At 44.2% G+C, this 23,576-nt stretch overlaps 1 protein-coding gene across 2 annotated transcripts in view; it reads left to right on the plus strand.

Moving 5' to 3' along the window:
• Positions 1-23,576, plus strand: part of LOC121883609 (RNA binding protein fox-1 homolog 3-like) — a 350,329-nt gene that overhangs the window by 108,104 nt on the left and 218,649 nt on the right. Inside the window, exons 1-3 of one of the 2 annotated variants that reach the window (XM_042391968.1) lie at positions 2,563-2,587; positions 7,682-7,744; positions 10,786-10,842. The gene's annotated coding sequence lies outside the window, so the exon portion shown is untranslated. Of the gene's footprint in view, positions 1-2,562; positions 2,588-7,681; positions 7,745-10,785; positions 10,843-23,576 lie in introns of those variants that run through there. The other variant, XM_042391967.1, reaches the window with a different exon arrangement.

Below are 23,576 nucleotides of genomic sequence, written 5' to 3' on the forward strand. Positions count from 1 at the left end.
GGAGGGAGGACAGATGTCTCACTCTGCTACTCTGTTACTGCTTCTGTTTATAATTGTAATGTTCCTCGTTTGACTGACTATTGATAACATGCTTAATATTTTACAAATAACAGCCTTTTTATTTGATGGAATGGGTGCTGATACGTGAAAATGAACTAATTATGTGTATGCACCGCGTAACACCGGCAACACCGACTACCACGGCAAGCCTATTAAGTTTCCTTTCGTTAGTCTTCCTGTTCATGTCTTTGGATAAACACTTGTCTTTTCTAACTCATTTCTTATATCAGACATCTAGTGACACAGACATTAGGGCTGTGATTGTATGGATTTGTTCTTACCATGGTGAAAAAGCAACGTATCTAGTTTATTATAGGAACTGATGGGAGAGCTGATTGACCGTGGTTAGCCTTTAGCCAAGCTTGCCTCGCTTCCGCTTCCTCCAGCAACATATATATACAAAAGAAAAATTGCAGCGATGATTATAATGAGCTCAACCCCGCGGTAGGCATCACATGACCATGGTATTGCAGTAATGCAGTTATCGTCACAGCCCTAGACACAATTACACGATGAAAGGTCACAGTATTGAGTGCTACATATATAAAACTCTGCAAAGCTCTCATTGATCTTTGTATACCGTGCACTGACTCCCTTACCTGTCTCTATACTTGACATTGACTTCAATAAAACGGTTGCCGCTTTAAAGCTAGCTTTGTGCAAATTCATCTGCATTATTAAGTAAATTGCTGTTCTGAGCTATTAAAGGGTAGAAAAGAACTGGAACTCCCTTAGAAAAAATGTGACTGTTTTTCGAGCCCTTTTCCTCTCCTTCCTCACGCCTCACTTTTTCATCTGAGCACAATTTGATTTGACTTGATTTCATTTGAGCCCTGCCACTTTCAGTTTGAATAAGGTAACCAAGAGTTATTTGCTAGGAGAGACAAGGGCCTCACCGGACGGGGAGGTTTGATGAATTTTCACAGTGCTTAAAAATTCTAACTTTGCTTTATTCAAATGTTACACATGACTACAAAGACCCGGTGTTTGATGAGGTGTATGAGATGTAAATGTCGAACGGAGCCTCTCCACTTATCTGCCCCGCCGAGGCAGGTGCCCGGCATCGTAATCATCTGATCTGAATGGATTCAAAGCGTGCTCCTTGATGTGAATGAGTGCTGCTCCATTGCTTTGACGGGGGGGGGAGAGCCGTACAGTAACGTTCCCCTGGGGTCTCAGATGGAGCAGGCTGGGAGATGTGTGCTACAGCTTCTCCAGGATCTGAGATGTACAGTACTGGGCATCCATTTTTTCCTCAAGGATGCTACATTCATGCTACGTATGAATTTTTTACCAGTGTCTCCCAAAAATCAACTTTGCTTGTCTTCCTTTTCCTACTAAATCTCTTTTACACAATTTCGGTCGCACTTTTGAGAGATTTTCTTTCTTCTGCCGTTTAGCCGCTCTTATTCTAACCTCTGCACTCCTTATTGTCAGCTGCTTGAAGTGTTTGCAATTCAGTAATTTGAAATTACTCCACTCTTATATGTATAGTAAGCCACTCCGGATAAGAGTGTCAGCTAAATGTCTAAGATGTAAATGTATGTAAATGTGAGAACTCCTGTGTACAGCTCCGTGTCTGACTGTGCATAACCATCAGCAGCTCTAGTAGGGAATCACATCAGCTCCTTTCATTCATTCTACAGAGTGCCCCACTGTTTAGTACCTCTGTGTAACCAGTCTACAGTAACATTCAGGGCTGAGGTCAGCAGGGACTTACACAAATCCTGATTGGTTAGATTAAAAAAAAACAAAAAACAGGAAAAATAATAAAATGTCAGAGCTTAGATTTGAGCTATTAAACAGTGTATGTTTGTGTGTATGTTTAGCTGCACAGCAGATGTTTACATATCCTCAGCGGTGGGAGGCTACATACAACAACAGCTCTCTGCTTGTACAGTAGCTAACGTGTGACCTTATGGATAAGTGCATGTCTACCTTTGCACATGGCCATGCATCTGTCTGGGGGGCAAGCTAAGCTCAACCTTAAACACTTTGTGTGCGTGTGACTGAGAGAATGTGTGTGCATGAGCATGCATAGGCTTGTATTTGTCAGTGTGTATTTGTGTTTGTGTGTGTGTGTGTTTGTGAGCCCCGAACCAAGCTGCTCACTGCCTGCCTGTCTCTTGTCCCCCCCCCAGAGGGTCATTCAGCCCCTCTCCCAGCTTCTAATCCCGTCTGTCCGGGGGAGATAGAGGGGAGCGGACGGCCACGGCGCACCCGGGGCGCCGCAAACACAATCACCAGCCTTTCACAGACACTTAACGGGGCTTTGCGCTTGTTCAACAAGGCAAAACGCGGCAGGAGGGATCAATTTAATACAAGGCCTGACTCAAATGGAAAGAGGGTAAATAAATAAGCAATGACAGCGAGGACTGTCGCACAATTTGTGCAGTGGCTGTCCACTTTCTCTCAGTCTCTCCTCTCTTGCTTTTCTCCGTAGCACGTATATGATTCCATTTCCTCTCTCTGCAGCATATGGGGACGAGCTGAGGAAGAGCAACCCTGGCTCCTCTCTCTCATCAGGGTGTGTTATTTTAATAAATCACTTCTGCCATTGCTTGGTACATTAATTCCCTGGGCCCAGAGGGCTGTGTTACCACTAGCAGCGATCTGCATGAGGCGCTAAATGATGTGGGGGATCCCCCGGTGAGAGAACAGAGGCTCTCTGAATCTTCCCTCCATCTCAGCATTGTCGGTTTGGCTCTCACCCTGAGCTGGCCCAGCTCTCAGCAGACATCATAATCAGAAGAGAGCCAAGGCCTCATCGAGCCGCACATATCAATGAGACATGCGTATAGCCAGGAGGGAAGTCACCTGACACCTTGCTCCGCAGACACTAGCCCCTTCGCATGGCTTCATTAAGCTTTTTCACTCTGGGGCTTTATCACACGATGCGTATGTGGCAACTATATGCACACGTGTGGTGCAAACTCTGCAAGTTTTGCTAAACGGATTTCAGAGCCGTGCATATTCCCTCGGGGAGTTGTTCCTTTTGCATGTAATCCAAAGACAATAAGTCTCACAGCAGTTTAACCTACATCTTCCTTAACCTCTCAGTTTGCAGAAATGTTCCACTTGTCAAATAAAATCCAATCACGTTGTTGTGCACTGGGACGATCGCGGCCCCTCAGAATGAGCCACGTGTCTGCAGGTGGCGGGATGCGTAAAAACATAGTGCATAGATGTGGATGTGTTACACGGCTGCTTGATTGAATCCAGCACAGTGTGACTGCACAGAGGCAGGTGGTAGGAGTAGCAGCTACCAAAGTGGTAACACTGGCACTAGCAGTGTTGATAGGAGTGATGTGAATGTCTTTCTTCACTAGGGGTTTCCAGACACCTCCATTTCCCCTCCTAACATCTTGACGCATCATGGCTTGCAGTTTTTTTGAGGGTTTTTTGGGTTTTTTTTTTCTTTCTTTATAGATCATAACTCCTTAGACAGAGGTGAGGTTGCCATTGGTATGCACAGACAACACCGGCAGATTCACCACCCAGAATACCGCTGGGAGATTATACCCTTCCCACTCCACACAGCAGGGATTCGGCCACCGTAAATAGAGCGCTTGGGAGTGTGCGGTGTGCCCGGAATGACAGAGCACCGCAGCGGCTGAACACGCCAGCCAGACGCCTAGCACAAAACTCAAGGACTGCTGCAAATACAGTAATCTCTCATGCTTAGGTCTGTGGTTTTTACCTTCTCCTACAGGGACTCAGAAATCGTCGCGCTGGAGATCCGTCTGGCTGATTGTCAGTGTACAGCGGGCAACCGTTGGGGCATGCAGGACATAAGCTACAAACAAAATCTGTTGGACTTCTGAAAAAGAAATATCACATGAGAAAGCCGAAAGAAAATGACTTTGGTACAGAGAGTTGTTCGCACAGGAACCCCACCGTCCATATATAGCCTATACGTCAAGACAAGAATTCAGCCTAAATCATAGCTTATAGAAGCGAAAATCGGCCCCATTTATTAGCTTTTTGCTAAATTAGTTTATTAATGAATTATTCATTGTATGTTTATGGCAATTATTCTGAGGGATGGAGCGCTAGTTGTAGCGGCGGTTTAGCGTGCAGATCAAATCATAAATAAAAAGCAGGAGATCTGCTGAAGGGCTTATGTAGTATCAGGGATAAAAAACTGAATGACAGCAAGAGAGGTAATTTGAACAAGTATAATGACTCTCTGTTACTATGGTGTGCAATGACACACAGTGGAAACATAGACACAGCACAGTGCACAGTCAAATTCAAGATGAGAAGTACTTTGGCATGTTTTAACAACAAGTCCAGCTACCTATTGCCTTATGAATGCGTTATGAATAAATATTTAAGGGTATACCCACTCGTTTTCATTTCTTTTTTTTATAAGTAGCAGTTATTTCAAGTTTAATTAAAACATTCTATGGTCATTTTCAGTTTTCATCACCAAGCTTAACCAGCTTCTTCTTCTTCTTTTTTTTTGCACATTCTGATTTCCATTTGTCTTACTTGCGCATACCCTGACCCATTAAAAACTGCATCTGTGCATTTGACTTAATATGGGCACGGAGGGCTGTCTTAATTAATAAGCAGGCATCCACCAAACTAATCTGCCTGTGTTGTGAAGTCTGTCCTTTCCATTAAGTGGGACTCACATTATCTCCTAATCAAATTAGTCACTTAATTGTGGCCCTCCCTTGATGGATCCCATGAAAAAAAAGGAGTGCCGTGTTTGCTGCAGGGGGGATGTGTGAAGATGGAACACGGCTGTTTCATTACGATATGAATTTTTTAATAACCAAAGCGTTCGCTGTCATCTCCTTGCTTTGAACCTTTGCAAAGGGTGAAGTTGAATTTGACATTTTATCCACTAGCACAGTTGAGTGTCTAGCGTGGTGGGTTGGGGCTAAGTACCTAGCCCAAGGCCACTACCCAATTGCCCAACAGGGGATTGACCCCTGTCATCCACTGATCACTAGTCTGTTTTCTTAATCACTTCCCCACACCGCCTGCTGCACTACCTGATCTTAGTCAATACATTAGCTCCTCCAACGCTGATAGAACTGCTATTCCCCAAGTCATGATTAAAGAGGGAGACCTGTTCATCCGCCCGCTGTGTAGATTTGCCCCTGGGAGCTCACATTTTATAGGGGGGGGGGGGCAGCATCAGAGAAGTAGTAGTGGCCACCGTCCATGGGGGGAAAGCCCCCGAGCATCTGATGAATGGCGGCATGTGTGGTCGTTTGTCCCGCTGATGGAGTTTTATCCCCTGCCCTTTCAGAGCAGCCAGACAATAAAGAGAGCCACAGCCAAGCGTGACAGGTTAACCCAACAGTAATAGAATACTCTTAATAGTCTGGCCTGAGCCAAAGTCGGCGGCGGGGGCCCGGCCAAATAGCCAGACTACCTCCGTGGTGAGAGAGCGGGGGGACACGACACCGGCTCTCGCTGTTGTTGTCAAACAGGGAAGCAAGGACAAAGAGGGCAGCTTGATGGCTTAATGGGTGGTTTGATGGCTTCATAGGGTGAAATTGAAGTTGGTGAGGGCAACTAAACAGATGAAACAGGGCACTGGGGGTATTATACAGAGAAATTAGCTATATATAAGCATGACGCCAACCAACTGTATCACTTTTTTTGTATTTTATAGGAATCCTTGAGATATAGCGAGGCGGCGTTGTCTCACTGTCTCTCCCTCATATGGAGAATGATTTATAGCGGATGCTTTGACACCGCGGTGATGCCTATACAGAAGGTAGAAGATAAACACGATCAAACTGAGCAAACAGTCAAGAGATTTAGATGATGTTGTCATGACATTGACGTGAACGTGCCTGTTTTCTGGCAGATAATCCTCACAAAGAGAATCCTGCAGGCTACACGCTCCCGCACAGGCAACACTTCTGTCGGTGTTTGTTTCTGTTGCACCTCCACTCGCCGTTTGTCATGTCAGACTCGGGCTTTAATTAGGCCTGCGAATTGAAGCGGCGGCAGCAGGGCTGGGAGCCCTCTGTCCACAGCTCAGCCCGTCCTCCACGGCGTCTCCTCGGAGGACCCCTCTGCTCTGTGTGGTTAAGATAATAGAGGCTCGCTCAGAAGATGTTAATTGAGGGGAGATAAAGTGCAGTAGTGGCTGGAGGGATGCGATGTGTGGGGGTGGAGGGGAAGGAGGGAGGGCTACCTGATTAGAGGCTGAGGTGTTTGACTTACTGCTCTTCTTTTATTTTGGGTGATATATGCACTGCAAGATTTTCAAAAAAAAAAAAAAAACAGGAAGAAAGAAAATACAGGAACAGCATGCATCAAAAACACACACACACCTAAAAGACAGTTATTAAAATTTCTCCTGAATCATTTGCGCTGTTTGGGCGCTGCGCGGGTGCCGTGCGAGACCTGATAAGGCCGGGAGGATTAATATGTTTTACCTCTCTGTAGCTGCTGGAGCTGAATGGTGCTGTCAGGTTGTGCGAGGTGGAGTTGAAGATTCAGACTTTGTGTGAGCTTTTTGGTTGGGGCTATGAAAGGTGTAGCAGCCACGCAGGCGGGCAGGCAGGTAAAGAGGTGGACTCTACGTGAAGCGAGAGACAGAAGTGATCTGACCGAAACAGCTGAAGTGACAGAAGCTACATTAATAGTGGCATATGTCTGGGGCACGGAGAGACGGAAAGAGAGAGAAAACAGACCCTCCACCAGCCCGAGAGAGGACAGAGAGGGAACGAGAAAGAGGAGGGGAGGACGGGAAAAAAAAAAGCAGAAAACAGCGCCAGCAGCCTCTATAATTGCCTCAATGCCACTGGGATTGTTTTCATTCAATTGAAGCATTCTCTTTCTCTGTACATTCGAGGTGGAGCTGGAGGTGAAGGGGAGGGTGGAGAGTTATGTGGTGATGTGGTATGTGTGTGTGTGGAAGAGAGGGGGGGGGGGTGGAGTTGAGCCGGGTGGAGTGGGCGGACGGGAGATCCGACAGTGCCCTCCCTCTTTTGGTAGCATACAGCGATGAGGGCGATAGCTCCCCTGTAGCGGCTGAATCTCTGGCATCAGTGTGAGCAACAGAGAGAGAGAGAGAGAGAGAGAGCGGGTGAGCAATAGAGTGAGAGAGATACTGAGTGAGAGAGAGAGAGAGAGAGAGAGAGAGAGGGAGAGAGAGAGCACGGTGCTGTGGAAGAGTGAGGTAGCGATAAGGAGGTAGGTGGACTGCACATCAGACCCGTCAGATGTGATTGCGCACCCAAGTGCAACCCCGCATGTGAGTGTGTGTGTGTGTGTGTGTGTGTGTTTCATATTTTTCCAAAGACAACCTACCTCTTCACCCCCCCCCCCACCCCCCTCCTCCCTTCCCCTTCATAACAATACACACAAACACACTGGCCAAACACACACACACACATTCCTTGAGGAATCCTTTATTTCTTTATTTGGGCTCCTGTTGGTGCGTGCATTGGATGCTCTGCTCCCTCCCTCCTCCTCCTTCTTCTTCTTCTTCTCCTCCTCCTCCTTTTTTCTGCTCTTCTCTCCTCCTCCTCCTCCTCTTCCTCCTCCTCCTCCTCCTCCTCCTCTCTCCCCTCTCTCCTCTCTCTTTGCCGCTCTCACAGCCTAGTTTTCTTTTTTTTTTCCCTCTTCAATCTTGTGTGTGCAGGTTGTATCTGACGGAGGGACCGGTGCTGCGCTCCCATCCCTGCGCTCCTTCAACAACAACACTGTGAGTATTCTCATGCTAATTTGGCTTCTCCAGCCTCCCCAACGACGGTTTGTCTCTCTCTCTCTGTCTCTCTCTCTCTCTCTCTTGTGTTTTTTTTTTTTTTTTTATTCTTTGCCTTCTTTTATGTTTTCATCCGCCGCGCCGAATGCAGCGGCGGCAGCGCGGGAAGGGTAGAAAAAGAAGTGGAGACAAAAAGGAATGAGAGAGGATGCACAGAAATAGAGAGGAGAGCAAAAGGGAAGAGGGGAGGAGGGGGGGTGTTTGGGGGGGGGGGGGGGAGAGATTGCTGCTGCCGCTGCCGCCGCCGCTGCCGCTTGCTGCTGCTGCTTGCTGCTGCGAGCTACCCGTTCTGCTTTCGGAGGTGTTTCTCCTCTTGGAGGATGGTGGAATTGCCGAAGGGATGAAGGGGGCGGGTCTTGGTTTTGTGAGTAGATAGTTGTGCGAGAATGATAGGGGATGATGTTGACAAGCATAGAGTGGCTCATCAGACAGCCGGGCAGCTGGAGCCAAGGTTTTTCTCTCTGTTGACTAAACTTCTGATTCATCCATCACTTTCCATATTTACACACACACACACACAAAGGCATCTCTCCTCTGTCTTCTTTCCTTTCTTACTGACATTGCTCTTATCATTTTTTTTGGCATGAGCACTTTTACATCATATAGTCATTGATAGTCTCATGATTATATGAGATGTATTGTCTGTGCAGATGGAAGATGAGCTGTAGATGTCTTGGTACATACCGTACCTACGCTAAGATGTGCTTAGCATGTGTGTGCCATTCATAATTTGTTTGTATGACTACAGTGGCAGCTGCACAGATGAGCTCATTCAACACTTGTGCTCACATATGTGTGTGTGTGTGTGTGTGTTAATAATTGTGAAAGACCTTCAGTTTGTGTTTATTTGTAGTGTGTGTGTGTGTGTGTTTGCCTGCAGGAAACACGTTACCACTGAACTATGCGTCATCTGAGCCATCTTCTTATGCACTCACAGTAATGAGTTTATAGTGTGTGTATATATGAATTAATATATATGTAATATTGTGCGTGTGTGTGTGTGTGTGTGTGTGTGTGTGTGTGTGTGTGTGTGTGGAGGTCAGTAAGTCAGTGTCCATTCCCACACGCTGGCCTTTGATCAAAGGGCCACATTTAGTCCGCCCACGGCATGTGTCTGAGCCATATGAAGAGTGGGTGTACTCTCTGTGTGTGTGTGTGTGTGTGTGTGTGTGTGTGTGGGCTGAGATGGATAGGCCCTGCGCCCCTTACTGCAACGCCATGGCTAATGGGCACACAGGTCAGCAGGGGTGGACATGCATCCGGCTGTGTGCGGATATGTCACCGAGACCCGAAACCTCTCGCAGGCCTTCGTCGGGAGTCACGAAAAAAAACAAAAAAAACCACAAAAATCTTTGCAAGTGAAAAAAGCATATTGGGCCAACAAAATGCTCGCAACACCCTTTCGCAGATTCATTTGGCAGAGTAAAAGGGATTGATCTGAGCGTGGCAATTAGGCAAATTTTAGAACTAAGCATCTGGCGAGGCGAGAACGCTTCGCCTGGCAGAGGATTACCATTTTAGTTCCATTTTGAGACAACGCAGCCCAGAATGTGTTATTTCACAGCACACTCCAGCAGCAGCACGCCGGCTCAGGCAAAAAAAAAAAAAAAAAAAAAAAACCAGCACATGAGGGATCTTTGTGCTATTGTTTCTGTTGTGTGTATGTTGATTTCCACGACCCGCTAAGTAAGAGTAGTGTTTTGATTAATGATGATTACGTCTAATATGTGTGCTCGTGGCCGTGGCGCCCCACCTCCCTTTCCTCGGCCTTTATGAAAATGAATCGGCAGAGTAAAACGCCTGGGATGATACCAGCTTGCCAATGAGCTTGCTTTCTAAAGTAGGCTGATATAAATGAGAACCATTCCCCCAATTACGGAAGATTAGGTTACCCTCCACCAATCTGAATCCTTAAATCCCTTCTGTTTTTACAGCTCTGTCTACCGAATGTAATTCAGCTTCAAGACCTGGGCAGAATAGCAATAAAAGAAGGTAGAAACTTTAGCAGTGAAACCCAGGCAGTAAAAATATCCATTGGGAGAGAGCTAAAGCAGATGATAATTGACACAGCGCTGAGTTGCACTTGGCTGTAATTAACTGTGTAACAGAGGTTGTCAGTTGGAAAGGGAGAAAGCCTAAATCTTAGTGCATTTAACACACTTGAAAGTGCAACATTTATCGTGTCGTTCCAGCCTTCCACCCAGGGTGCGTTTCAGGTTAGCGTGGGCCTACTCAGCTGTATTTATTCTGATCTTTTACTACAAGCGCAGACATTATACTCTATGCTCCTCTTTATCCTTTGTATACCACCGTTTGAACACATGAAAAATCAAAAGGAGCCATTGTTTCTGGGGCGAGCGCAAAAAAAAAAAAAAAAAAAGCTTATCTATTTTTAGTGCGCTTTTCCTCATTGTTGCCTGGGCCACGATTCATGCTTACGTCTAGCAGTTGTGCGCCATAAACTATGTTGTGCTTCGCAGCCAGGCGCTGGCTGGTGACAACTCTCACCCACACATTAGTGATCTATGAGCCATATACCACAGGGCCCCCCTGCTGCCTCGCCAGCCACTTTCAAAATGCACAGGACCACAACAATGTCATTCTCCCTGTGTGATAGCACCCATATGCGCTTGGAGCACCTGTATTAGCGTAATGTGCCAACCCCTTTATTTCTCATCACTTATCACAACCCGCTACATGCTGTAACGCAAAAGGAGGGGGAAAAAAAAAAAAAAAAAAAGCTCATAAAGATAAAAATCACATTTCACTAGAGGGTGCTTGTGTGACAGTGATATATGCTGTGAGCATCCTGCCACCTCATTGAGATGGGAGTGAGTTCTGGGTGGCTAAATCAATTTGTGCAAAGGCCGTTGACGCTAGTATTGGTTTCGTGATATGATCTTTGTTGTCCATTTTTAGAGGTCAGCGCGAGCGCAACGACAAGGGCGAAAGAACCTGACCGCTTTCTCTCTTGTTTCTAGGCTGGTAAACGATCTCCCCCAAGAGGATTGTGGGTAAAGGCAGTCTTGATCAAAAAGGTATATGTTTTTTTTTTTTTGTTTTTTTTTTCTAGGTTTAGGCACTATGGATTCTCTATTAAGATTGTACTTTCATCCATTACCGCACGCGTCTTGATAGAGTGTCCAGAGCCAGAGGCGAGCTCCGTCTGTGCATTAATCGCTGTAATTACTCAGTGAGGGTGACAGTGATTCTGGAGGTGCGTCTGAGTACATATACCAGTAGACGACTGGGGGAGGCGGCTGGGGGGGATGGTGGTGGAAGACCAGTCGATAGGTGAACCTGACTCCCTCTGATGTTAGAGATCTCTGGACAGGAAGAAATAGAAAAAAAAAAAAAAAAGCCTTCCAGATGTGTCAGCAAGTCAAGCAATTTACTCATATCAATCTCTCCGGAAGGTATGACATCATGCTATGCCTTAAAGTCAGAAATCTGAGACGTGTGTGTATGTGAATACGTTTGCAGTTTCGGTACTTTACATCGCTGATAACTACACAGCTTTTACAAATGCCGGTTAGTCGTTTGATGATGATGATGAAGTGATGTGTTCCATGCTTCCAGTGCATGTGGAATAAATTGAAAAATAATTGGGTGTGAGCCATTCAACTTGCATAAGAAAAAGGAAAAAAAAAAAAAGTTCCCTTTCATCAGATTCACCAGGGAAGACGTCACAGTGCCGGCCACACTCTTGACTGACTTGTGATCTCTGGGAAGTGCAGTGCAAAATCACCACAGCAACGACTGCTTAGCAACAAAGATGTTGCTAACATAAAAAAAAAAAAACATAAAAACAAGAAAAAAAAATCATCATCAACAAAAAAAAAAAAAAAGAGGAAGAGATCTCAGAATTATCACTCGATTTAGTATTTCAGAGTAAAATTCTTCTGCTTTTGTTTTTATAAGCACGGACTGATGTGACATTGGCCGTCCAGATGTTTTTTCGTGTGAGAGATACTCCTAAAGAAAAGGAGGCGAGTGGTCAAATCAAGGCTGTCAAGTCAGGAAATAAAAGCGGAGGAGGGAGAGCTGAACACGCTGCAGCTCTGAGGGCTCCGTATTGTCTGTACAAGGGCAGCAGAGTTACTCTTCTTCTCCACTGTGTCTTAGAACGATGTAAATGTGCCGGTTAATCAGAGCAGCATTGTTGGTCATAATAAGTGAATGGAGTTTAATAGGTGAATGTCAGCCACTTCCCTTCTTATCTCGCAGTGACTTTCGCTTTCTTGTACCGCCTGCAGCAAGTAATCATGGGAAATATACGACTCAGAGACACAGTTTTTAATTAAGGATAGTTTTTTTTTTTGCATCATGGGGAAGAAAGGGGGTGGGGGGTGGCGTTTAGACTGGGTGTAAAGAGTGTTCATATGCACACACACACACACATATATGCGTGGAGAGCCGTTTTCTTTGGGTTTGGTTTTCTCATTAATCACAGCAAAAAAAAAAAAAACCCATGTCTGATACCAGCGTTACAGGAGAGGGGAACCAGGCTGGAACGGAGCGGAGTCGAATATTTCAACATCTCAGTGCTGATGTGTGCAAAGCAGAGTATGTGTCTGCAGGGGAGGCTTTGAAATTTCATCCAATCCATCCATTTTAACTCGGCGGAGGGGATGTGTGTGTCTCGCTCCAGTTGGCCAATGGCTGTTGGGAAGCTCCTGAACACCCCCCCCCCCCCCTCCCCCCCTTCCACCCCTACCCACCATCGCCACCACCAACCCTCCAACTGTTCACATACACACATACACATACACACTCTCTCCTCGCTATCTGCCTGCCCTGTTCATCCGCTACCCCCTCCTTCTACTCCACAGACCTGCATTGTGTCAGATAGTTTAATGTGAAATTGCTTTTCTTTCAAATTTCCCCCTGGAAACGCAGGTCGTCGCAAAATGTTACATCTCATAATGGCGTGTTATTGTTGTTCTTTCATACGAGTCCTTGGCTTTTGAGCGCAGGATTTTTCAGCACGGCGCTGAGGTCACACTCGGCTATTTTTCCCTCTCTCTTCTGCTACCGCCGCCTCTCTCCTCTCTTTGCCATCTCGGATTCTACACAGAGCTCTCTTCCTCTGCTGCTGCCCATGGTAACCCCGCTGAAAAATTTATCACCACCTCACTCCATGATTACGCTATGCATTAGCAAGGCTTAAATTGAATTTGTCGGCGGGCCCTCGCGGCAGTGCTACGGGCCTGGCCTATCAGAGACACTTTGTAAAGGCCCTGGAAGAGCCTCCCGGGGTGATCCTATCAGTCAGACACACTGTCAGCAGACACACTCAGTTAGTCAGCATTGAGTCAGAAATGTGGCCCAGCCAAGCCACACGCCACCGTTGGCTGCTCCGCTGGGCTGCTGCTGTGGGCATCAAGCTCCCCCGCCTGCCAATCAAAGCTCCAGCAAGGACGCTGACCTTTGTTCCCCTGTTGAAATGAATGCTTTTCAACAGGTGATCCAACCGACATCCCTGCCTCGGCGCCCTCAAGTTTAAATATAGCATAGTTTTCTCTTTTTTTTTTTCCTCTCTTCTACCCTCCCTTCACATTAGCCTTTTACAGCATTGCTGTGTGTTTATGTCAGTAGCTCTGTGTGATGTACTCACATTATTTCCTATAATTTTTGCTCAGTACACAATGTCAAACTGCTGACGATCACATCAATAATGATCATCTGTCCTAAAGTGGCTATTAGTGCCTTCCTTCTCCTGTGATTTACATTAATACCCAGTGTTTAATGTCATGTTTCTTTACTGAGAGTATGTGGAACATTTAAGTGCAAGGCACCACCTCTGCAGCAGTACACTGTCTGATTATGTTCCTCTTTTGCCTTGACTTATTTTTTTTTTTACTTCCACATTTTCATCCTCACAGACGACTATCAAAATAGTTTGATCTGAGGCCACTAAAGGCTGCTTTTATCACCGCTCGCAGAATGAGAAGGTCAATTTTCAAGGCATTTCATGGGGGGAAATGTTTAAACCAGCTAGTTACTAAGAGAACCAAGAGGGTCTTATCCTTCCTGCAGCTCTAATTGGGATCCATTTTCATTTTCATATGGTTTTAAATGTCAAGAACAAAGCACACGTGAAGTGTTTTGAATTTGCTCAGAAAGACCTCAGCCAGGCAGGTTGAAAGCATATTGGTTTATTATGAGAAAGAAGACACACTGTAACAAGGCACTCTATAGCTGTGTTTTACCATTGAAAAAGGAAAAAAAAAGAAAAAAAGAAAAGATGATGTACTGCCTCTGACCTCATCCGTGGTCCGCTGAGAACATAATGTCAAAAGTTGCCAGCGCCTTTCTTCATTTGACAGAAACAAATCCTCAGGAAGGACTCAGTGGCCCTCCCTCCCTGTGTGGAGGGCTGTACACTCTCCTCATGCCTGTGTGGGTTTCCCCATGGTACTCCAGTTCCCTCCTCACCCCCCCATGGATATGCAAGTTTGGTAGACTGAAGACTCCACATTACCCAAATGTATGAATGGGGTTTTATTATTCTTGGTCACACCAGAAAGTGGCACAGCAGAATTCTCTTGGGCATCGAAATAAGTAGAGACTTCTTTCAGGTTGTTGGTTGTGCCTGGTTTTATTTTTCCCTCCCTTGTGCTGAACATAGGAACTGAAAGAATTCATTTGGGCTGCGAATTCTTTTTGTGCTTGCCTAGTTTTGTTTGTGGCAAAAAAGAATATGAAGAATAGATCTATTGGCGTTGCTTCTGACTTGGCAGAGCATTAGCAAGAGTGCCGGACGTCATTATGTTAACGTTCAAGCGATAAAGCCCTCTAGTGGTCATCGGATGTTTTATTCTTGTCAGTCAGGAACCAAAGGACGCGGTAGCATGACGTTGTTAGCTAGGAGTGATTGAATGGGTTTGCTGCACACTTCCACACCTTCAGTCGCCATTGGTTTCCAATGACAGTCATTCTCTAAACAAGTTATTATTTGAACTCAAACCACATTCTCCCCCAACTCTAATAAGTTGTTTTTTGAAAACTTAACCAAATGCAACAGTTTTGGAGGCTGTTGTCCTGCTGATAGAGGTGTCAGATCAGAAAATGCTTCTGTGTATTTTCTGGTGGGCTGTTACAAACAACATATTTCATCATTTGATTTAAAGGACTCATAAAATAGATGGTGCACACAGCTAAAATGATGGCTTCCTCTATTTTGGACCCTCGAAGCTCAGAGGTGTTTGCACTTGGTCAACTGCTCGGTTTCATGAAATAGATGTATTTTATAAGAAAGCAAAGCAAACACAAACGAAACAGTTTCAATTGAAATGCATTAATGTCATCCAAAATGTCAGTTTTACAAATGCTGGTGTGCCTGAGCCCTTAGCCTGGTTGGTTTCTATAGAAACCTGTCTGGTGTGTTTTTCTTTTAACCTGACGTGCCAGATGGTTTGTTACACAGAACCATCTGAGAAGTCATCTATGGAAACTGTTTGAAAAAGGGGCAGGCACTTTCAAAAAAAATATATACTTGGCACGTGATTGGATGAACCATCTGTCTATCACGGCAGCTGGATTCACGACGCTGATTGGTCCTAACCACCGACACAAGTGACATAACTTGAAGCCTGACAAGATGGATTCTCGCATGATTTCGCGAATCCAGCTGCCTCGCAGGGTAATTCTTCTTCACCTTCTACCCTTAACCACGCTGGGTACATGGGACCATGAGTAGCTGTTAGGAAAATAAATTAATGAAACACCCTGGAGCCTGGATTTTTGTATCCGAGGTTCAAATGTAATTTTTCCTCCTGTAACAATGTATAATCCCTTGTCCAAGCAGGCCTGTATTTCTACCTTAAACATCCCTTTCATTCTTCCATTTAATAAATGACACCCAGAGGACGAAACGGGGACAAGTCCCCGCTGACACCTGTGAAATATAGACTGATAATGCTCCTGCCACTCGCTTACAGTAACGCCGCTCCCTTCCACCTCCCTTCTGTCTGACAGGCTGGCCCCGACGCATGTATCATAATGAGCGGATCTCTCTGCGCCGTCAATTAGCAGCACCTTAAGCATGTGACTGAACTTCTGTGATTCCTGAGAATAAAGAAAGAAGGCGAAGGAGTGAACGCCATTTCTCCTTCGAGTGCACGTAGCATCCCCCTCGATATTAGCTATTCCTGCCAGACGATTACAAGCAGAGCGTCTAATGCTTCTCAGCTCTGTGTGTATATGTGTGTGTGTGTGTGTGCAGTGAATATGCGTTTGCAATCCCAGGGGTGGTGTGACGGAGAGGTGCAAAGCGTACCAGCTCCCCCCTCTCATGCAGATGTGTGTGAAAAACTCAGTCAATCATTGTCTGCATGGCTCACTTTGAATGATTTTATTACTTGCTTTAGACTTGAGCAATTATAGCTGAGCAGCACATATGTTAATTATATCTGACCTCACATTTTTGCTGCTCTGTTAATTGTTCGCTTAGATGACATTCTGAGATGACTGTCATTGCAGCCTGCGTTTCAGGCAATAAAAAAAAAAAAAAAAAAAAAAAAAAGACAGTAGAGAAATGGCTGTGTGACAGATTTTGGTCAATGGAAAAGTTTAAGCTGGAGCGCTCAGGTCCAGATGGATGTGGGGGTGGGAGGGGTCAAGGCTTGTAGGCCACATGACATGTCCTTTTAACCCCACTTTTCTTCCTCTGTTTCCAACAATTACATAAACCTCATCTCTATGAACGAGGACTGTTTTGGTGTTTTATGTCAAAAGGCTTCCTAACCCTAACCCTAACCCTAACCCTGGCCCTAACCCTAAACCCCTAACCCCCTAACCCCTAACCCTAACCCTAACCCTGACCCTAACCCTAACCCCCTAACCCCCTAACCCCTAACCCCTAACCCTTAACCCTAACCCCTAACCCTAACCCTAACCATAGCCCTAACCATAACCCTAACCCACTAATGTCCCAGTTCAAAGCTCATACTATCTGTTTTTAATGCACCTTCGCTTCCAGAAGTCCTACACTCCAAAAAAAATCCATTAAAAACAGCATTGCAGAAACAAATTGCTACCTGAACTAATACATCAACTCGAACAACACATGTATTGCCATTTTTTTTTCTTTTTTTCCCGAACATGGTTTTATTACACAGCTTATTATCACATTTAATGGGGACTGTTTTCACTTTTTGCCATTACTGCACACTGTGGTTTAATTCTCCTGGCAGTGAAGAGGCAGAACAGAAGTTAAGGCAGCGTGGAAGGCAGATACACACAGCGAGCTCTTCAAATTCATTTTGTCTTGTGATATGATTGCCGCTGCGTGACTGCGGCCTTATGAAGCAGTGGCACGAAAAAAAAAAAAGAAAAATACATGCGCTGCTCAATACGATTACATTTGTTAATGCAGCAGTATGTCTCTCTGCATGCTGTTTTCTAATGGACTGTGCCTTTTGTTTGTCACCTTAAGTGAGCTGGGATATTTCTTGTGTTTCACTTCAGCACACTGAAGTTGAATTCTGTCAAATAGGATGAATCTGTTGTGTTTCATTCGGGGGGGGGGGGGGGGGGAGTTACTTCAACCATATATATATCACAACATACTGTAAGTTAGGTTGCTGCAGCTGTGCTTACATGTGGAAAACTAGAGCCTAGGAATGTGCCCGAATACAAATATATTATTCGGCAAAGCACAAATAGTGGGTTTTATACGAATATTTGTTTCATACAAATATTTGAAAAATTATTTGTTTTTGGGAGGAAAAATGTCAAATACCAGTTCCCAAGGGACTCTCCATCACCTGTTGTTCCCCTTCTCCTTTCCACAAAGTTAGGTTGTAAAAAATAGGCAATAAATTAAAAGTGCAAAGCAAGAATCATAACTTTGAAGTTATGGGTGTATAAATACTCAAAGGTCTGCCTGCAATGAGTCCATGAGTAAAAGTTTTAGCTCAGTAGTCAACGCAGTCGTCTATGATCTGGGAGACAGTTCGAGACCTGGTGTGGGGACCTAACACTTTAATTTTCTAAAATTAAAAGCGTAATAAATACAAAAACAGGATTTTTAAGTCTCTTTCCACTTTTATTCGAATACAAATACAGATACAAATAATTTTTGCTGCCTCAACAAATACAGATACAAATACAAATACTGGGCTCTTTGTAAACTAATCTTAATCATGACCCTTTTCCACTGTTCAGTTTTAAGTAAGTGTAGCAGGAAAATTTGTGGTTTTGCAATAGAAGGAAATTACAAACAATCAAAAAACATTAATGTAAAAAAAAATTTTAAAAATTGAGTCTTGCCAGTGGAGTTTCATGATGCCAAACTATCATTAGATTCCCTTTCACTATACAAATATTAAGACAACTGATGGAAGAATAAAGTATAGCATAGAGGCAAAGAGATCTTTTTGTCTTTGCATCCAGGGGGTAGACCTAATAATTGGTGCTGTATACCCCCCCGATTCATTTTTTATTGAATCGCTATCTGTTTTAAGCCTGATCCATTTCCAATTTAGTGTTTGTTGCTTTTGGCTCCTGCATTTGAACTTCAGTGTTTTTTGTTCATGCTTTGGTTCTAAAGCGCCTGTCAAAAGCCTATTCAAAGCTTTTTTTTTTTACCACAGTGCATCCAAAGTATTGCTTTTGTGTCTTTGAGTATATATATAGGGCCACAACAAAATATATTATAGGAAGGCCTTGAAGGAAAACTGTCACGCTTTAATGCAGAGCTACTTGGCTGTCAATCATATTTAAATGTATTCACCGGTTTTAACGTAGGCAATGTAAGTCCTACTTTTTAAGTGTGTATCATACAGCTGTATTATATTGGAAAAATAAACAAATAAACAACTGTAATATACATAAAATATACATCTCTCCTTTCTTAACATCATTACTTTGTGAAAAAAAGCCATTAAGTATCTGAATCACCTTTGCTAACGTTTCTAAACAAAAGGGTCATCTTAGATCATCATGCCAGTTTGCAGCATTTGTCATTTGGCGACTGTTTGCACTGCAGGTTTTTTTTTTTTTCCACATCCTCATTGCTAAGTTTGAGCTTGTGTCTTTGCAGCTTTTTTCTCTGCAGATGCAGTTTGTGTTTGGCAGATGTTGTCCTCATTTTCCACACTCGTTCCCCTTGAGATATTAAATCATTTTGCAGTTTTTCGTTGTTTTTTTGTTTTTTTTTCTTTTTTGACTGATGCACTTGTAATGTGGGCTCTGATGATTTGTCCTCTTTAGAACTGTTGTGATACTTTGAAAAGCCACATAAGTGCTGCTTGCCAGACCCTCTTTTTTTTTCTAGCTTGACAATGCTCCTCATTGGCATTCAACCTAATATGACTCACCATAGCAGCGTTTGTAATTGTGATTACTCCCAAGTAACTTTTTTTTTTTTTTTCTCTTCAGTGTTATTTTACATTCTTGCTAATGTTACAGTACAACACATCCTGATGTGTGTGTGTGTGCTGTTTTGGTTGAGATCCTGAGCTGATGGCAGCACATACTCATTAAGCACAGCGGTTCAAGCTTCTCTCTACCAGGATTCACAAACAGCTGCGGGTTCAGTGAGAGACTCCTGCACTGATTGTACATCAACATTCACTCCGACTTGCACATTCCGCTGCATCTACTTACTTCGACATTTCATTATTTGTTGTCATTAATCTTTTTTTATTTTACCTCACTGTGTCTGCTGCAGTAAGGAGGTTTTTTTTTTCCATTCATTGGTATTCAGACATGCTGGCCAGAGGTGGCAATCTGTTAAAGAACATGGAGGGGGTTGTCACCTCTCAGTTAAGGTGGTGCTGCCATCCTCGAGGCCTGGTGTGCTTGGACAGCTGGCCTCAGAGTTAGCGGGTGTGACTGTGGAGGAATGGACGCTAAATAACAGAGCCTACAGCTCTGCCCTCTCGCCTGGCTGGCTGGCTGGCTGGCTGGCTGGCTAGCAGGCGTGACGCGACAGGACGGAGGCCAGAGCCAGCTACAATCCATTACTTTTACCTGAGGAAGAGAGGAGGGAGAGGGAGGGGGAGTGAGGGGGAGAGATTGAGTTAAGGGCCAGAGCACATTTCAGCGCTCTCTTCTGCATGCTAATTCCACCGGCGCTTCGAAAGGGATCAAAATCTGCTAGCTGAGAAACGTGGCCTCTCAACTCACTAAAGAAGGAAAAAAATCCTCCTTCCTGCTCGGTGCTTTATGAGCAAACCAGTTTGCACATATATGCATGTTAACACACAGCTGCACACGGTGTTTAAATGAAGTGTTTGAGGGTGCTCTCACACCTGCCTTGTTTAGTTCGGTTAAACTGCAGCCTGGAGCGTTTTTACCCCCTCGGTGCGGTTCGTTCGGGCAGGTCGCAGCAGTCGCACTCGGGTACAGACCACAACAACCGGTCTGAGACCTCAGTCCGGTAACAAACAAACTCTGGTATGTTTGTTTGTGGTCTGAACGTGATCTGACCCAGATTCAACCTAACTGCAGGAAGCATTGCACATGTTATGGATCAAACCAGCTGCACTGTGCTTTATATTATTATTATATTATTGTATGCATTATGTTGTGGTATGTGCTCAATATGAGCTCCCTTTTCCTCTTCAGCCGACTGAAGGCAGCGTGACTTCTTTGTATAAAATGAAGCAACTCATTATTCTCTAGATGTTGCCTTGAAGTGTGTTCAAATGTATGATTCTGCTTGCATATCCTGGTTTGGTATATGACCCAAACGACTAGGCTGGATTATCCATATATCACATCAGGCGAGTGCCCGGGGGCAACAACCAATTTGCCATGCTGGGAGGCGCCAGCGTGAAAAAAAAAGAAAAACCTAAATAGTTTTCATGGTCAGAAACGGCAGGTACACCATTTATAAAGCCCTTAATTTGGATTTTATTCTTATTGCTTATTAATAAGAATATCTTATCGTTCACAGACCATTTAACTAAAATAGTAGAACAAGAACACCTCTGTATCCCTGAGTGCCACAGTTCATACATTAGTTTTACCTTCTGTCTTACAAAGCAGAGAAGGAAAATCGAGTCCTTTATAAATATGGTCGTCTATCTGCCGTTTCTGAAAAAAACAAACTGTTTCTCCGCCCGCCAACCCGACAAGATTTCTGACCAATGAACAGAGTGACAGCTCCCCACATAGCTTTTGTTGATACATTTTGGGTTCGCTTGAAAGTTCGCCATGTGAAACCAAACTGAACCAAAGGAAAACTGTAACAGAAGAAGAAGAAGCAACTCATCCACTGACCAAAGCGAACAAACTATAGGTGTGAAAACAGGTCTGGTGTTTCAGTTGCTTCATAAAGACCCTGAATAGATGTGGAGATTGAACCTGGGAATTGCCTCTCCTGTTGGCAGAGCAAATCAGAGAGAGAATAAATCACGATGAATTTAAATGTATGGATATTTCAGTTAAGTCAGCGTTTTGTAGTTAATCACTTGATACCATAACCCGTCACATATCAAATGTTTGTTTTTGCTTTTCCAGATTTATCACTTGCTTAATGAAGTCTTGACACACACACACGTTCACACCGACCTCCCTATAAAATTTCACATGCATGGCAGACAGAGAACGCAATGAGCATTTGTGCAGAGACCATGAAGCAGAGGGTGATTTTTGAGGCGCTGCTTAAAGCTATCACTATCGGAGTGGAAAGTACACATGACAACTGGTTTGCAGACTCCAAATGAGAAACCTCCACAAACATAGTGGGTGGAGGTGGTGGGAGGAGGAGGTGGAGGAGGAGGAGGAGGAGGAGGAGGAGAAGAAAAAAACAACAACAACAACAACAACAACAACAACAAAAAAACCCCAGCTTGGATTGGCATCCAGTGACAGTGATAAATTTCACCAATCGTCCAGTGTGAAGATCTGTCTAATCTTTGCGGTGGCTCGCAGCGGGGTAGGACCCCATCACTCTCCCATTATTTGACAACAAAACATCCGCGGAGAGCAGTGAGCCAGGTTCAGTTAGCTACAATACACTCCCCGCATACACAAATCCCCCAGCGTGGTGGAGGGAGAGGGGGGGGGGGATTATAAAGTGGCTCTGTAGCCGACCGTTAAAGGGGCAGGCCATTAGAATGCAGCCACCTATCCCCACTCTAACCGTAGAGTGGTTGAAAGAGAACAAAACAAAGCCGTCTGTAAATAGCCTTTAATTTTGAATAGAGAGCAAATAAAATTCAATGCCTATAATGGCCTTCATTTTCCTCCAGACTCTTGAAATTGATTCGATGGCTTAATTTGGTGCTGGCAGGTGGGATGTGATTGGCAAACATATGCAGTTCACCCCAGATGACTCAATAAACAGCAGCAGTTTAGCAACAAAACATTTTTTTTTTTTTTGTTTTTTTTCATTCCGAGGGCCATGCATCACGGTCCATATGCATCTATCACGGCCATGTGGTGTTCTGTTGGCAGTTACAAGGCTCGGCGTTTACACCCAAAATGTTATTTTGATTTCACTGACACAGAGATAATGTTTCATAACACACAGTCAGTCACGAATTAGCCCATCTGTCTGTTTGAGCTTCCCGGTGCTGATGGAGTCTGTCTGTGTTTGTGTTTGTGTATATGTGTATATGTGTGTGTGTGTGTGTGTTAGCGTGGTGTGTGTGTTTGACCACAGTGGCTCAGCCTTCTCCCCACCAGGATTCACTGACGGCTGTCAGCTCATTGAGTGACTCCTCCACAGATTGTATTTGAGCCAAAAAATCCTGATCCCTCGTCTCGCTGCTCCTCTCGTGCTTTGCTTTCTCACTCCTCCCGGTCTTGTCGACATGCATATGCTCAGACGCGCTCACACATGTATATACAAGGGCTCACACACACTCACACATGCACACACACATGCACATGGGGGGGGGTATGTTGTGTTGCAGCTTGTGGTATTCAACAGGAGACACTGGCGACCGTGTGAAACTGAATCTGAAAGTGAAAGTGGGATTCATTCATATCAGCCTGTTCACATCCAGCAACCAGTTCTCCCATCAACTAAACCAGTGCCTATTATGGAAAGTCTTCTTCACGTCGGTCCAGTGGCTTGATGGTCTGATGCTTTAAACAGATTGTTGTTCTGTCACATAAGTTAAAAACACAGCTGGTGATATTTTATCTGCTCATAATGATGTAGGTCAAATCAATTGAAAACTATCTATGAATCTATTGTGTTTGTATGAGAAGATATTATACTGGACGTGTGTGGCACAAACAGGCTGAAAACCAACCAATTACTTCCCGCTAGTAACGGTGATATGAATATATACATATATATGAGATTTTGCCGTTTATACCTCTTTATTTTCTCCGGTCTCATTAAACCATTTGTGGGAAATTTTACAAATCAGTGAGCAGAACTACTTCTTCTTTATGTCCATGTTGGATTTTTATATGTGATTCTGTACCTGTGAGACGTTCCTTTACCCATTAACAGTTTCTCAATGGATTTACCAGAAAGTTTAGCATATCAGAATATAAATCAATACTGCAAAATAAAAATTACATTCTCTGATAGAGAATTTTATCCATATTTCCATCCCACACAGTACTTTGACTCTTTCTTTGGTCTGTATGTTGAATCTGTTGTGTGACACAGATGCAACACTTCTATACATGACCGGTGTATGTTATAAATAAACACTAAACCAAATAAATCTATGAGTTTGAACGGTTCATTGCACTTTTAAGGAAGCTTGACTTGAGGAAGATGCATTTTATTTAGACACAGTGTTAATATCTATGTGAATTCTGCCTAATAAGGATGAATTATTGGTTTGTTTTT

This window comes from Thunnus maccoyii, chromosome 18 (assembly GCF_910596095.1).
Source record: "Thunnus maccoyii chromosome 18, fThuMac1.1, whole genome shotgun sequence".
In the NCBI taxonomy this organism is placed as follows: Eukaryota; Metazoa; Chordata; class Actinopteri; order Scombriformes; family Scombridae; genus Thunnus; species Thunnus maccoyii.